The sequence below is a fragment of the Sinocyclocheilus grahami genome, unplaced genomic scaffold, assembly GCF_001515645.1.
Source record: "Sinocyclocheilus grahami isolate Dianchi unplaced genomic scaffold, SAMN03320097.WGS_v1.1 scaffold153.1, whole genome shotgun sequence".
Lineage (NCBI taxonomy): Eukaryota > Metazoa > Chordata > Actinopteri > Cypriniformes > Cyprinidae > Sinocyclocheilus > Sinocyclocheilus grahami.
Genome location: NW_015505332.1, coordinates 1,356,315 through 1,370,455, shown reverse-complemented (window position 1 = coordinate 1,370,455; position 14,141 = coordinate 1,356,315). Strand labels below are relative to the sequence as shown.

General features: G+C 36.2%; 1 long non-coding RNA gene across 1 annotated transcript; it reads left to right on the top strand.

Moving 5' to 3' along the window:
• Positions 1-7,004: 7,004 nt before the first annotated feature.
• Positions 7,005-14,073, top strand: LOC107592536 (uncharacterized). Its single transcript, XR_001609989.1, has 3 exons — positions 7,005-7,075; positions 12,796-12,855; positions 13,944-14,073. It is a non-coding gene; the product is annotated as an uncharacterized lncRNA (long non-coding RNA).
• Positions 14,074-14,141: the final 68 nt, after the last annotated feature.

Sequence of the window (14,141 nt, the reverse complement as noted above, 5' to 3'; positions counted from 1 at the left end):
GATATGGCCAAAATTTATATCACGATATATTTCTTAATTTTGGTCTGTACGATATAATTCCGATATCGATATGAATATTTAAAAAAAGCCACAATGGATGTCTGTATCTACAAACGTCTTAAAAATTTATTTGCCAAGTATATAATACCGCCTCAATTTATTTACAGTTATGCATTTGTCAAAGAAGGTATTCAGGGCAGTATTATTTTAGTATAATTGAGCTATCAATATAACTTTTTATTAGTTTTAATTTTATATTTTATGTTTACATTTTAATTTGTAATAAAGTTCAAGTAATTTTGTTGTTGTTTTATTTTGTTTTGTTTTTTTTATTTTAGGCCTTACATTTTAGTTTGAGTTATTTTAGTAGACCAAGCTAAACTAAATTAAAGTAAGAAATGCTGCATTGGCAACTAGCTGAAATAAAATTTTAAAGTGTAAGTTTCTTATTTTTTATTTACTGTAAGTTTGTTTATTTAATAAAAATATTTTTATGATTTTAGTTTTATTAGTTAACTATAACACTAATTCAAGGTAGGCTTTCCAGTCGATCCCAACACACACAGGTAAAATTTGTATAAAGAAAGGAAACCTACCAAATTAGGCCTTTACTCGTTTATAGTGGTTTAAACCTATAATGCAATTTTTAAAGGGGTCATATGATGCAATTTCAAATGTTCCTTTCTCTTTGGAGTGTTACAAGCTGTTCAGGTATAGATAAGATCCCTAAAGTTGCCCAGCCATGTGTGACGCTGTGTGTTTCGTTGTGAAAGCGAAACTACTTTGTTTGGCCTTCCAAAAGAGGACACAACTAGAAATCAGTGGTTAAGTTGTATTTACAACACTGTTCCAGAACAGTTCAACCCAAATATTTAGATGTGTGCAGTGCATTTTTACGGAGGACTGTTTCCTGAACCTGCAGAGTAGCCTACACTAGGTTGCCACTGACGATTCAAACACGAGTTTTGAGCAGTGTTGAGTAGCGCTTGTTGTTTGTCGTTTCTCCGATAACAAATGCAGACATGGTTTTGTTTACGTGGCGCGATACACAACGCAACGTGTAAAAAGACAGTATAAGTCATTATAATCAGTAATTATGTCCCCACTGGATGCAACAAATGCCTCGTTTGTAATGGGTATTATTGGAGTTGTCTCATCATGCCGGGCATCACAATATGCTAAGGGGCATAACATTTCCGTCACACGCTTGAGGTATTCGGCCAATCACAATGCACTGGATAGCTGGCCAATCAGAGCACACCTCGCTTTTCAGACCGATGAGCTTTGTAAAAATCGACGCATTTCAGAAAGGCGGGGCATAGAGGAGCAACAATAATGTACAGTATGTGGAAAAGAATGTGTTTTTTGAACTTTAAATCGCATAAACACATTGCATTACACCAAATACACAACATAATGTTCTTTTTAGCAACTTCATATGACCCCTTTTTAACAATTTTCTCTCCTTTTGTAACTAACACTTTATGGAAAGCCGTTTTAACATTTAATCTATAAGCCGTACTAGTATCTATTTTCATGGTAGGCCTACTAGTACTTATTTTTTAGATATTAGTATATTTTCCATTAAGTACTAGTACTAATTCATTAGGTACTAGTGCTTATTCTTTAGCTACTAGTGCTTATTATTTAGGTACTAGTGTCTTTTGTAAAGTTACTAGTACTTATTCATTAGATACTAGTATGTAATTAGTAGATACTAGTACTTATTCCCATAGTGACTAGTATTTAATTATACTCTTCTTGTTAAGAAAAAATACAACTAGTACTTATTTTTTAGTTACTAGTAACTTTTTAGACCAGAGATATCCTGAACTTAATAGATACTAGTACTTTTTAAATTAGCATTTCTGCCCAGTATGGTAATCGTATGTTGGATATTAATGAGCCAAAAACATATAGGAGAGAGAGATTAGACAGGAAACAGAAACAAGAAGATGGATGTACTTTTTTGAGGAAACCACATAGAAAAGAAACAATTATTTGTACACAAGCACATAGAAAACGTATTTTTGTCAGTTTTGTAGACACTGTAATTTCGTAAACAATTTCGTAGCCTAATGTGTTTGTTGGTCATCGAGTGTCCTCTGGTGGCAGGATGGAGATAAGACACCAATTTTATTATCTGTTATTTTCCTATTTTTCCTCCAGTAAAAACAATAAATATCATAACAGAGCTGTATGTTAACTTTTTTTGCATATAGCACTGGTGCTACAGACACTGAATGTTTTTACATTCATATTCTGTACAGAGCACACTGGTGCTGCAGACACTGAATGTTTTTACTGAATGTTTTTACATTAATATTCTGTACAGAGCACACTTGTGCTGTAGACACTGAATGTTTTTACATTAATATTCTGTACAGAGCACACTGGTGCTGCAGACACTGAATGTTTTTACTGGATGTTTTTACATTAATATTCTGTACAGAGCACACTGGTGCTGCAGACACTGAATGTTTTTACTGAATGTTTTTACATTAATATTCTGTACAGGGCACACTGGTGCTGCAGACACTGAATGTTTTTACAATAATATTCTGTACAGGGCACACTGGTGCTGCAGACACTGAATGTGTTTACATTAATGTTCTGTACAGGGCACACAAAATCCAAACCTTATGGTGGTACCACCGGTTGGGGTGGCGGAACAGAAACAAACGGGAACAAAAGATTCTCCGCCTGGCCCTCCTCCAGGGGAAGGAGTGGTGCGGTCACCATCTCCTGAAGAGCAGGATCCAAGAGCTCCGGGTCGCCCGTCTCAGGGACACCGCCTGCCCTGGCGCTTCACGGAAAAACACTCTTTTAGAGAGAGGCGAGACCGCAGAATGGCAGCTGCAGCTTGCCGAGGTTTCAACAGCCTGGATGGCAACCCCCACTGACACGCCGTAACACCAAGGCCAGCTATTTCCAAACACTCGCGGAGATTCGTCTTGTAGAAGGCTCGGCTCCGAAGCGAAAAGCTGATGTGTGTAACGTAGAACGTGACTGACTGAAAGAGAACAATTCTTATCTTACTTGTCAGATCTGCTTTTTTACTTGTCTTATGTTATGACTAGTCCAAATGGCTACAGTAGAGTTCAATAAAAAAATGTACTAGTGAAATAAAAAATCGTACTAGTAACATTTCAAATAAGTACTAGTATCTAATAAATGTGTAGTATCTATTGAATAAGTACTAGTATCTATTTAATAGGTACAAGTATCTAATGAATGAGTACTAGTTTTTAATAAATAAGCACTAGTACCTAACGAATAGGTACTAGTATCTAATGGACAAGTACTAGTATCTAATAATAAGTACTAGTATCTAATAATAAGTACTAGTATCTAATGAATAAGTACTGGTGTCTATTTAATAAATACTAGTATCTAATGAATGAGTACTAGTATCTAAAAACATATCCACTAGTACCTAATGAATAACTACTATAGTATCTAATAATAAGTACTAGTATCTAATGAATAAGTACTGGTGTCTATTTAATAAATACTAGTATCTAATGAATGAGTACTAGTATCTAAAAACATATCCACTAGTACCTAATGAATAACTACTAGTACATAAAAATTAAGTACTAGTCACTAGTGGAATACATACTAGTCAAAACTGAATAGTTGATATCTCAATGACGGATCCCCATAGAAGTCCATGTCAAAAATTTAATTTTTTTTACTAGTAACAATATAATAGTTACTAGTCACTATTGAAATAAGTACTGGTATCTATTTAATAAATACTAGTATCTAATGAATGAGTACTAGTATCTAAAAACATATCCACTAGTACCTAATGAATAACTACTAGTACATAAAAATTAAGTACTAGTCACTAGTGGAATACATACTAGTCAAAACTGAATAGTTGATATCTCAATGACGGATCCCCATAGAAGTCCATGTCAAAAATTTAATTTTTTTTACTAGTAACAATATAATAGTTACTAGTCACTATTGAAATAAGTACTGGTATCTATTTAATAAATACTAGTATCTAATGAATGAGTACTAGTATCTAAAAACATATGCACTAGTACCTAATGAATAACTACTAGTACATAAAAATTAAGTACTAGTCACTAGTGGAATACATACTAGTCAAAACTGAATAGTTGATATCTCAATGACGGATCCCCATAGAAGTCCATGTCAAAAATTTAATTTTTTTTACTAGTAACAATATAATAGTTACTAGTCACTATTGAAATAAGTACTGGTATCTATTTAATAAATACTAGTATCTAATGAATGAGTACTAGTATCTAATGAATAAGTACTAGTATTTAATCAATAAGTACTAGTATCTAATGAATGAGTACTAGTATCTAATGAATGAGTACTAGTATCTAAAAACATATGCACTAGTACCTAATGAATAACTACTAGTACATAAAAATTAAGTACTAGTCACTAGTGGAATACATACTAGTCAAAACTGAATAGTTGATATCTCAATGACGGATCCCCATAGAAGTCAATGGCAAAAATTTGATTTTTTTTACTAGTAACAATATAATAGTTTCTAGTCACTATTGAAATAAGTACTGGTATCTAATTATAAGTACTAGTATCTAATGAATGAGTACTAGTATCTAATGAATAAGTACTAGTATTTAATCAATAAGTACTAGTATCTAATGAATAAGTACAAGCGATTAGTCAAGCGGGGTCAAGCGATTAGTCAACAGAAGAGACAGACGGCTGCACGTGAGTGTCCTGCGTAATACTTGGTTATAGATCTGCTGTTGGAATTATTACTTGCTGCTAAGAAGGAATATTTCGTTTTCTGCCTATTTCTACGTTATATTTTTGTTTGCGTTTGTATTTTTGATTGCACTTTCTGGTAATTATAATAACTGCCCTCGGCTAAGAAGGAGCGCGTGTAATTTAATTGCTCCCTTCCTGCGTTGAAGTGCGAACTGTAGTTTCGATTGGAGGAATTGCCCTGCTATAGACGGATAAAAGCGTCTGCTAAATGACTAAATGTAAATGTAAATGTAAATGTAAATGTACCTAATAAATAAGTACTAGTATCTAATGAATAATAAATAAGCACTAGTATCTAATGAATAAGTACTAGTATCTAATGATTAAGTACTAGTAGCTTTACAAAAAACACTAGTACCTAAAGAATAAGCACTACCCAGCAAACACAGAACGTTCCCCTAACGTTAGTTTTTGGTTCCCGTTTGGTTATTTTTTGGGGGAACCAAATACTAACATTTGGGGAACAATCTTTTTAGGTTATATTTTTTGTAACCATAAAATAACGTTCCCCGAACATTTCATGGTGGTTATTTTTAAATAACCTAAAAATAACTTATAGAGAACATTCCCTAATGGTTATTTTTAGGTTATTTTTTTGCAACCATAAAATAAAGTTCCCAGAACGTTGCAGGGTGGCTATTTTTAAAAGAACCTACAAATAACTTATAGAGAACATTCCCTAATGGTTCTTTTTAGGATATTTTTGTAACCCTGTAAAACTATCTTGATTGAAACCGTAAGATAGTGAAAACGTCGCAGATGTTAATGTGTGACCTATACAGAGCCCTGAAATTAACTTTCAAAAACTAACGTTCTGGGAACGGTAAGAAAACTTTCCTGGCTAACCAAAAACAAACCACAAAAAATAACATTCTGGGAACCAAAAACTAACGTTCCGGGAACATTCTGGGAGCCAAAAATTGTTAGCTGGGTAGTACCTAAAGAATAAGCACTATAGTTAATGAATAAGTACTAGTACTTAATGGAAAATATACTAGTATCTAAAAATAAGTCCTAACGTCTAATTAGATACTAGTGTGGTTTATAGATTAAATGTTAAAACGGCTTGCCATACATATTTACGCCACACGAGGGTGCGCAGTGTGTATCGCCGTGACAGACAGGCGTCGTTTCCTTGGCTCTAATATAAAAAATGGCGCAAGTGGTCTTCTGTTTAAACGAAAAAGCTTAAATACGGTAATAGGTCAATTTGGAGCACCATTCATGTTTAGTTTACATGTTTAATTCGATATTTTTGCTCTGTATGACTGAGCACACCCCGCCCATCGCTCCTCTCTCTGCGCAGTCTCTGCAGCACGCGCCGTCTCTCACGTAGCTGCATCCGCTTGCCACTGTCAAGGTCACGTGCAACAGCGTGCGGAATTCCGCACGTTCCATCCTCATTCTGACGTTCCATTCATGCAAACCCACTTCTGCTTTTTCTGCTTTTTCATAGTGACTAGGACGTGCACCTTAATATCCAAAAGGAGACTGTGAAAGCGGTTTATGTTAAAGAATCTAATCCCAAATGCGTGCCGTGTGTGCACTTATAAATTATTTTTGGATTGTTAAATGAACTACATGTCATTTATAGTCAAAGTGCGTGATTTTTTTCCTAGTCACAATTATAACCCCAGTGCCTTTTCCCAGTATCTATGGGGAAATTCAATAACAAAGCAAAAATAAATGCACACTGGTTACTTTTGATAGCAATGCTTTGAAAAATTAGAATCGAGTTGCCTCCAAAACGAGGGTTTGTGTAGCCTATATTCACTGGTAACAGTTGTGATCAGGTGTCTTTTGAGCATAATGTATGATCTTTAATTCTGCATCTGTATCTTGACACGTTGTCCTTGCATCCTTTCAAGGAGCTTTGACACAGAAAACAACTTTCAGAGGCGAAAACCTCAATTAAATGGCACTGGTTATCTTGTGAAGGGTCAAATATAATAAGATGCCCAGGTAACATAATTCTGCATGGAGGATATGCATCTTTTAGAGTTTAATTTAGCATTTTGGAAGTCTGGCACATCTATACAGCACCGAACTGCGCTTGTTTCAGGCATGTTATAAATCTCCCCTCCATGTCCTTGTATAGTATCGTCTTACCCAGTCTCCCATCAGCGTTTCCATAGCATTCGTGATAGATAGCTCTTTAAATTTATCCTACGTCACATGACGTCAGGTTGCCAGGGCGACAGGCCCCGGTGGCACGTGTCCAGTATAAAAGGGTGCAGCATTACGCGGAAACTGAGCAGAAGCCGCAGCAGCAGCATCACTGAAGGAGGTGAGTTCTTCCTCGTAGACTTTACAGCATTTTTGTGTCGAATTTAAAGACTGCAAAAAGGCATACACATATTAAACATTTTAAAGACGACGTTTAGCTTTGCAGGATTTTGTTTGTTGAGTTTGTAAGGAAGTTGTTATATAATCCGTCAGTTTCTGCACGAATATATGGAGGCGTGGTTCATTCATACATCCCATGCCGCTTTATGCAAATATATACATGCTTTATTATAGAATATACAATATTAATTTCACACCCGTGACATTTTAGTACTTTATTATATAAAAATGTTGAAGAATGAGCAGCGTGTTGTGCCTTGCGGGCCGCTCGCGATGGGTTCATTGCGTCGTATCGTTCCAGAATGTACCATCTGCTAAGAAGCTGCGAAAGAGGGGAGGGAATATGATTTAATAAATACTTTTTTTAATAACTTCTCCAAACTCGACCGTGTGTCGTTTGAGCGCATATTTTGGAGTACCTATTTTAGTCAGATGGTTATTGTGTTTATTCGACGTATTGACAATGACAAATAACGAATGAAGAAGGAACACACTCCCCCTTTTTGAACATTAAAGCAGCCGTCTGCGCTCTAATGCATATAAAAGCAGATAAACAGAAATAATGTCAAAGCATCACTCGCATCATGAAGGTCGAACGAGCTGTCAAGGTCAAATGATATAACTCCTTGTGCTTATTCAACATGTCTTTCTCATAACATTTTGGTTTTGAATGCGTTATACGAGAACAGGGTTAGGATAGACTATGCCAGAGCTTCTATCTGTATTTTAATATAAATTTGGACAGGACACATGTTACACGGTGAGCATCATGGGAGATTTTCTCCCTCATGTACGTGACTGGACTCGTGTTCGATGCAGCAGTGGAGAACATGACTCAGATCTGAAAACCTTGGGTATCATGAGCGTCATGTCATTTCCTGCAAATTCCCTGTTGAGTAAAACATATGAAACCAGCCTGAAGTGGTTTACCAGTTTTAGCTGGTTTAAGGTGGTTTTCATGCAACCAAATGACCCACCTGAACAGATTTGTTCTGATTTGTGTTTGTCTGCAGGTTATGCATTATTAACAACAATTATGCTGTGATCATTTGAAATAAATAATGGCATTAATATATTTGTTAATGCATAAGTCTAATTTGAAGACTGTTGGTTGAAATATTATATATGTGCATGCAAGGGAGTGATATGCAGGCCGCATCTCCATCCCTCCTTCACTGACCTTCTGCAGTCTGACTCTGCAGTTGCCACTGGCAACCAGAAGGGCCTTCAGCTGGCTGTTTAAATAGGGCCTTTCGCACCGCGGGAACCTTTTCATAGTACCAGAACTAATTGTGGAACTACCCACTTTTTGAAGTTTTTGCACCACCGGAATTTAGTACCGGACTGCCTTATTCTAGAACCAAATTAGCTCCTACTCCGGAGCAGGGTCTAACCAGCACAACTGGTACTAATCGTGACGTAAGTACACATTGATTGGCCAAACGCGTATGAAAACGCTCTCACCCGCCATGATTTAAAACGCAGTGTAAACTTACTGTAAACATTGTGTCAACTTATTTCGCAAGTATGGAGAACAGCGATAGATGGACGGACGCTGAAGTGCAGGCACTTGTTGCAAATGTAGCACTGCCAGTTGTCGTTGGAGATTCTTAGTCCTCCTTTCCGTTCTTTCAATCGCTTTACGTATACGTCGACTTTCCATGTCCATTATTGTGAAACCCGCGAGACACAACAAAAGCACAGCTCCGATCACAGCGTCCTCCATCCTTCTGTTGTTAACGTTGTTCTTCTTTGTTTCTGTTGTTGAACGCCGCGCACAAATGACGTCGCTGTCGACCGGCTTATGTCACTTCTTAGTACACACTCTCGGTGTGAATGCAACCCTTTAAATGATACTGGGAAATAGTTCGCGCAAAATCGTCCCAGTACTTTAGTACTGTACATTTAGTTCTGGAACTAAAGCGGTGCAAAAGGCCCTAAAGTCACTTATAGTGGATGTTACCTTACACCAGACAAATGTGGTGTTCTTACTGTGGAGTTAGTCGAAAAAAGAAGCCAGTATAAAAGGTGTTTGATGGCCCGTTGCGCTGATCAAACAGCATGTGATGTTCGTTGGTTTGACACTTGCTTCTGCATCATCAAAAGCCTCTAAATGACAGGCAGTTTAGACTATTGTACAATGAGCACTGCAGAGTGAAATGTTGAATTGTGCATTATCAAAACAAATTGCATGTATTTTGCATGTTTCATGATACAGAAATTAGCTACAGTACAGTCATACAGTCTGTGCATTGTAGAGAGGCTGTTTTTCTTTCTCTGGGCTGTAATTCGCACCCTTGGAGGAATCATTTTGACAGTTAAAATACCATTCCCTTCTCAAACATGTCCTTTAACTGAGCCAAGAATGGGAACAGTGGGTTGCAGTGTGGGTTAATTTAATTTTCTTACATCATACCTATTGCACTGCCACTGAAGCCAAATGCTAGACCCAATGTTAGACATTTATGTGTTGCACTAGTTAAAGTGCTTATCCGTTCTCTAAAAACTTGCTTTCTCCCGCTGCTATTGTCTGGCTGGAATGACACAGCACTTCCTCAGGATACCTTATAGGCAAACCCTCCAGAAATACAACACTTCTCTACTTGATATTAATTATTTTAATGATAAAAAAGGTCCATAATCAATTGGTATGTATTTAGTTGCAAGCAATTATTTTGAAAAATGACACTGATGAAGTTCCTGTTTCATTTTATGCCACACAGCATTAGATATTTTCCACTCAAATGACTATTTGAGTGCGAATGCAACTCTTTAAATGATACTGGGAAATACTGTACATTTAGTTCTGGAACTAAAGCGGTGCGAAAGGCCCTAAAGTCACTTATAGTGGATGTTACCTTACACCAGACAAATGTGGTGTTCTTACTGTGGAGTTAGTCGAAAAAAGAAGCCAGTATTAAAGGTGTTTGATGGCCCATTGCGCTGATTTATGCATCATGACATCACAAACAGCATATGATGTTCGTTGGTTTGACACTTGCTTCTGCATCATCAAAAGCCTCTAAATGACAGGCAGTTTAGACTATTGTACAATGAGCACTGCGGATTGAAATATTGAATTGTGCATTATCAAAACAAATTGCATGTATTTTGCATGTTTCATGATACAGAAATTAGCTACAGTACAGTCATACAGTCTGTGCATTGTAGAGAGGCTGTTTTTCTTTCTCTGGGCTGTAATTTGCACCCTTGGAGGAATAATTTTTACAGTTAAAATACCATTCCCTTCTCAAACATGTCCTTTAACTGAGCCAAGAATGGGAACAGTGGGTTGCAGTGTGGGTTAATTTAATTTTCTTACATCATACCTATTGCACTGCCACTGAAGCCAAATGCTAGACCCAATGTTAGACATTTATGTGTTGCACTAGTTAAAGTGCTTATCCGTTCTCTAAAAACTTGCTTTCTCCCGCTGCTATTGTCTGGCTGGAATGACACAGCACTTCCTCAGGATACCTTATAGGCAAACCCTCCAGAAATACAACACTTCTCTACTTGATATTAATTATTTTAATGATAAATGGAAAGGGATCGTTCAACGCCTGGAAAATAAAACGCTAATGAAAAACTTCCGAAGCGCTCTTCCCTATAAAATCTGCTGCCGTTGTGTCCAACTCTAGGGCATAACCTCATAATCTCAGCCATTTGCCAATTTGGATTTAGCAATGAAACTAAGAAATGAAATGCACAGAACAGCATTTTCATTTTCTGCCTAATAATAAGCCAATTTTCCAAATTCTGCAATTTAGGACAGGATTTATTTAATATCCATTTGCAAACTGTAACAGAGTTCACATTAACCATATCCCATACCCAGTGATATTTTAGTATAATTGTGATTCTGTTCTAGTTTTTATTAATATTTGGAATTTCTCATTTCCGATTTTCATTTTAATAGTTGGGGTTAGTTTGGGTTTTAGTATTTTTGTTGTGATTTTGTCATTTTTATCAGTTTTGGGTTGTTTTTCATTTAATATATCTATATATGTTTTAGTTTTTGTAATATTGTTTAAGTTGTTCTAATACAGAAATTTACACTAAATGAAAATGATAAATGTTGCATTGGAAACCAGCTGAAATAAAATATATAAAAAATTTTTATATATATTTTATTACAGTTAACACTTATTTTATTTCAAATAACACTTCTTTTTTTTAGTTTTAGTTAACTAGAATAACCCTGCCGAGACCATCTTTTCAAGCAGACCGTGAAGGTCATTTTTGACCATTTCAGTGGTGCACAGAGACAGAAGTGGCAGATGAGGTCCAATCAATGGTGTCTATGGAAAACCTGTTCATTTGTCTCGTTAATGACCGTATGCACTACTTGCCTTGATGAAAGTATAAACATGTGGACTCAAAACAAACCATAGCTCACTAAAACCCAACAGATCATGAGACGTTCTCTGTCATCTAGCCACATCTATGGGCTTTTAGAGGGCTATATTTTGTTGTGACTACAAATATCAACATTATAACTCTGTTAGCTAAAATGTGTTTATATCTTAAAATGTCAAACAAAGTATAATGCATTAGAGCCACTCCCTTGAGTTATTTCATACACAGTCTTGTATAGTGTTTTAAATACTACGGTAAAATCACAGGGATGTTGTTACTTTACGTCTAGCTGTAAAAAGAGCGACAGCAGGAATCATCTTATTCTAAACGTTTCTAAAGTCTAAACTGATTTAGACTGCCAGCTTGTATTAAAGGCAGAACTAAATCAACTGAAATCTATTAATACACTTTTAACTGAATTTAAATTGGTTAACTTTTTTCATTGTAATTTCAATGAGTGAGTCACATCCCCCTGTTTCATGTGCACATGTATCCGTTTCCAGCTGCAGTTCAACATCCTCCTCTTCCCTTTTATACTTCTCAGGCGTTAGCCATATATGGCATAATGTACAAATATTTGACTCTGGTCCAATTGTCAGGCTCATGTTACATAAGACCCATCCTCACACACCGTGGCACTCTGGTAATAGAGAAAACTGCAAACGATGTTAGGCATGTGACAACTTGTTCCATATTGAAGCCCACAGTGAAGACTGTTTGGCAATGCACACACATTGCCAGTATTTCAGAAACTTCCTGTGTGCACAAGGAAGTTTAAGGACAAATTGTTAAGTGCATGACTTGCTGCCCCTGTTCTGCATGAAGAGAGGAGAATAAAAGACGTGTCTTTACACAATAGATCTTCTGCTCTGCCAGGCTAATAAAGTATGCAGGTCCAGTGAGGCCGAGGTTTGGAAATTTCCCAAACAGCATGCTAATGGACCCAAGAACAATAAAAACTAGAGAACAGTTCAAGCCTCCGCCCACCATCCAAAACACCTCACTGGCTCAGAGAAAGTTCATGAAGTTCAGTCCCACAAGCGTGTTTAGACAGACCACTGAGCTGCTAGTGAGGGAGGGCGGTATGATCGAAATCACAGAAATCTAAGAAAATAACATTTAATCTATACCACACTAATGCTATTATTTCACAAGATAAAATGAAAAGTTCTTCTGCAAAAACAGCTACACATTATTAAACACGGAGTTCAAAACAGCAGTAGAACTAACGCTATTATAAAGTTATACGTTGATGCAATTGTTATAAAAGCCTGCTTTGTTTTTTGTCTTCTCTAATTTCAGGTTCAGAACCACAATCCATACTCTTGCAATAATGTCTGAGCTTGGCGTTGGAATCAATGGGTGAGTTTACATCTGAACTCTCACGATGTTTAAGGCTTTAATATATGATTAAAAAACATCATAAAATATAAAATACCAAATGCAAAACTTGTGTCTATTTTTGACGAAGGATCTGTTCCAAAATATAGTGAACCACCTAAAAATTGTACTATACCAAATAAACAGTGGTATAGATGGTGGACGAAGCAAGATCAAGATCAATCCTAAATGAACTTAGAATTTATTCAGTTACTGAATGAGTTGATGAAAAGCTAATAATGTATTATTAAATCATAAAAATGAATAATAAATGAGTAATGAACAAAATAAAGTAAACAATTTAAAAAAACATATTTCTTCACCTGCTTGAACTGTAAACATCCAAAAGTGTTATTAAATATTATCTTAAAATCACAGGGGGAATTCAATTCAAGTATATATTTTAGGTAAAAGGATAATAATCTGATAATCTTTGATAATGATAATATCGATAGTTAACTATAAACAGTTAAATCTAATTAAAAAATTGACATTCACAGTGCTTTGTACGTTAAGTTGTGTACTATGAAGAACATTTAAAGTCGGTCTGATTTTCTTTTTCCTTTAGATTTATTTAGAGGCAGTAAACAGCAAGGCAGCTCACTAGGTTTTGAGACAGAGCTAATAATTCCATAAATAGAGATTGTAAAATGCAGATATACAGAGAGAGAGAGAGAGAGAGAGAGAAAGAGAGAGAGCAAATAGCCTGATTCAGAATGATTACAAGAACAGGATTACCCAGGATGAACTTAAGCCTCCATCCACATAAGCATGTACACACACTCCTGCTGCGTAGTCTTTCAGGCAATGTGTCCTACCAATCAGATATCAACTGACAAAACATTAATTATTCACTTTACCTTTCATATGCTAGCATATTTAATAAAAACATGTAGATATTCCCTTGTTTCGCCCAATGAAATCACACGGTCCTTCAGTGGAATTTTCCATCGTGTTCCCTGCAGGCAGACAGATACAGGAGAATGAGATGCATCTTTCAAAGTAACAGATACAAGACAGATTGTGTCATAATGAAACATCTTAAATAACTTTGCCGTGTGTTTGTGTAGATTTGGCCGCATTGGCCGTCTGGTCCTCAGGGCCTGCCTGCAGAAGGGAATTAAAGTCACCGCCATCAACGACCCCTTCATCGACCTGCAGTACATGGTGAGATTCACTGAAGCAGAAATTATGATTCTTGGCATTGTGTAAAGCAGCAGCCATGTTAAACTAACATATACAGTAGGTCTATAGCTCTGCACTGCATA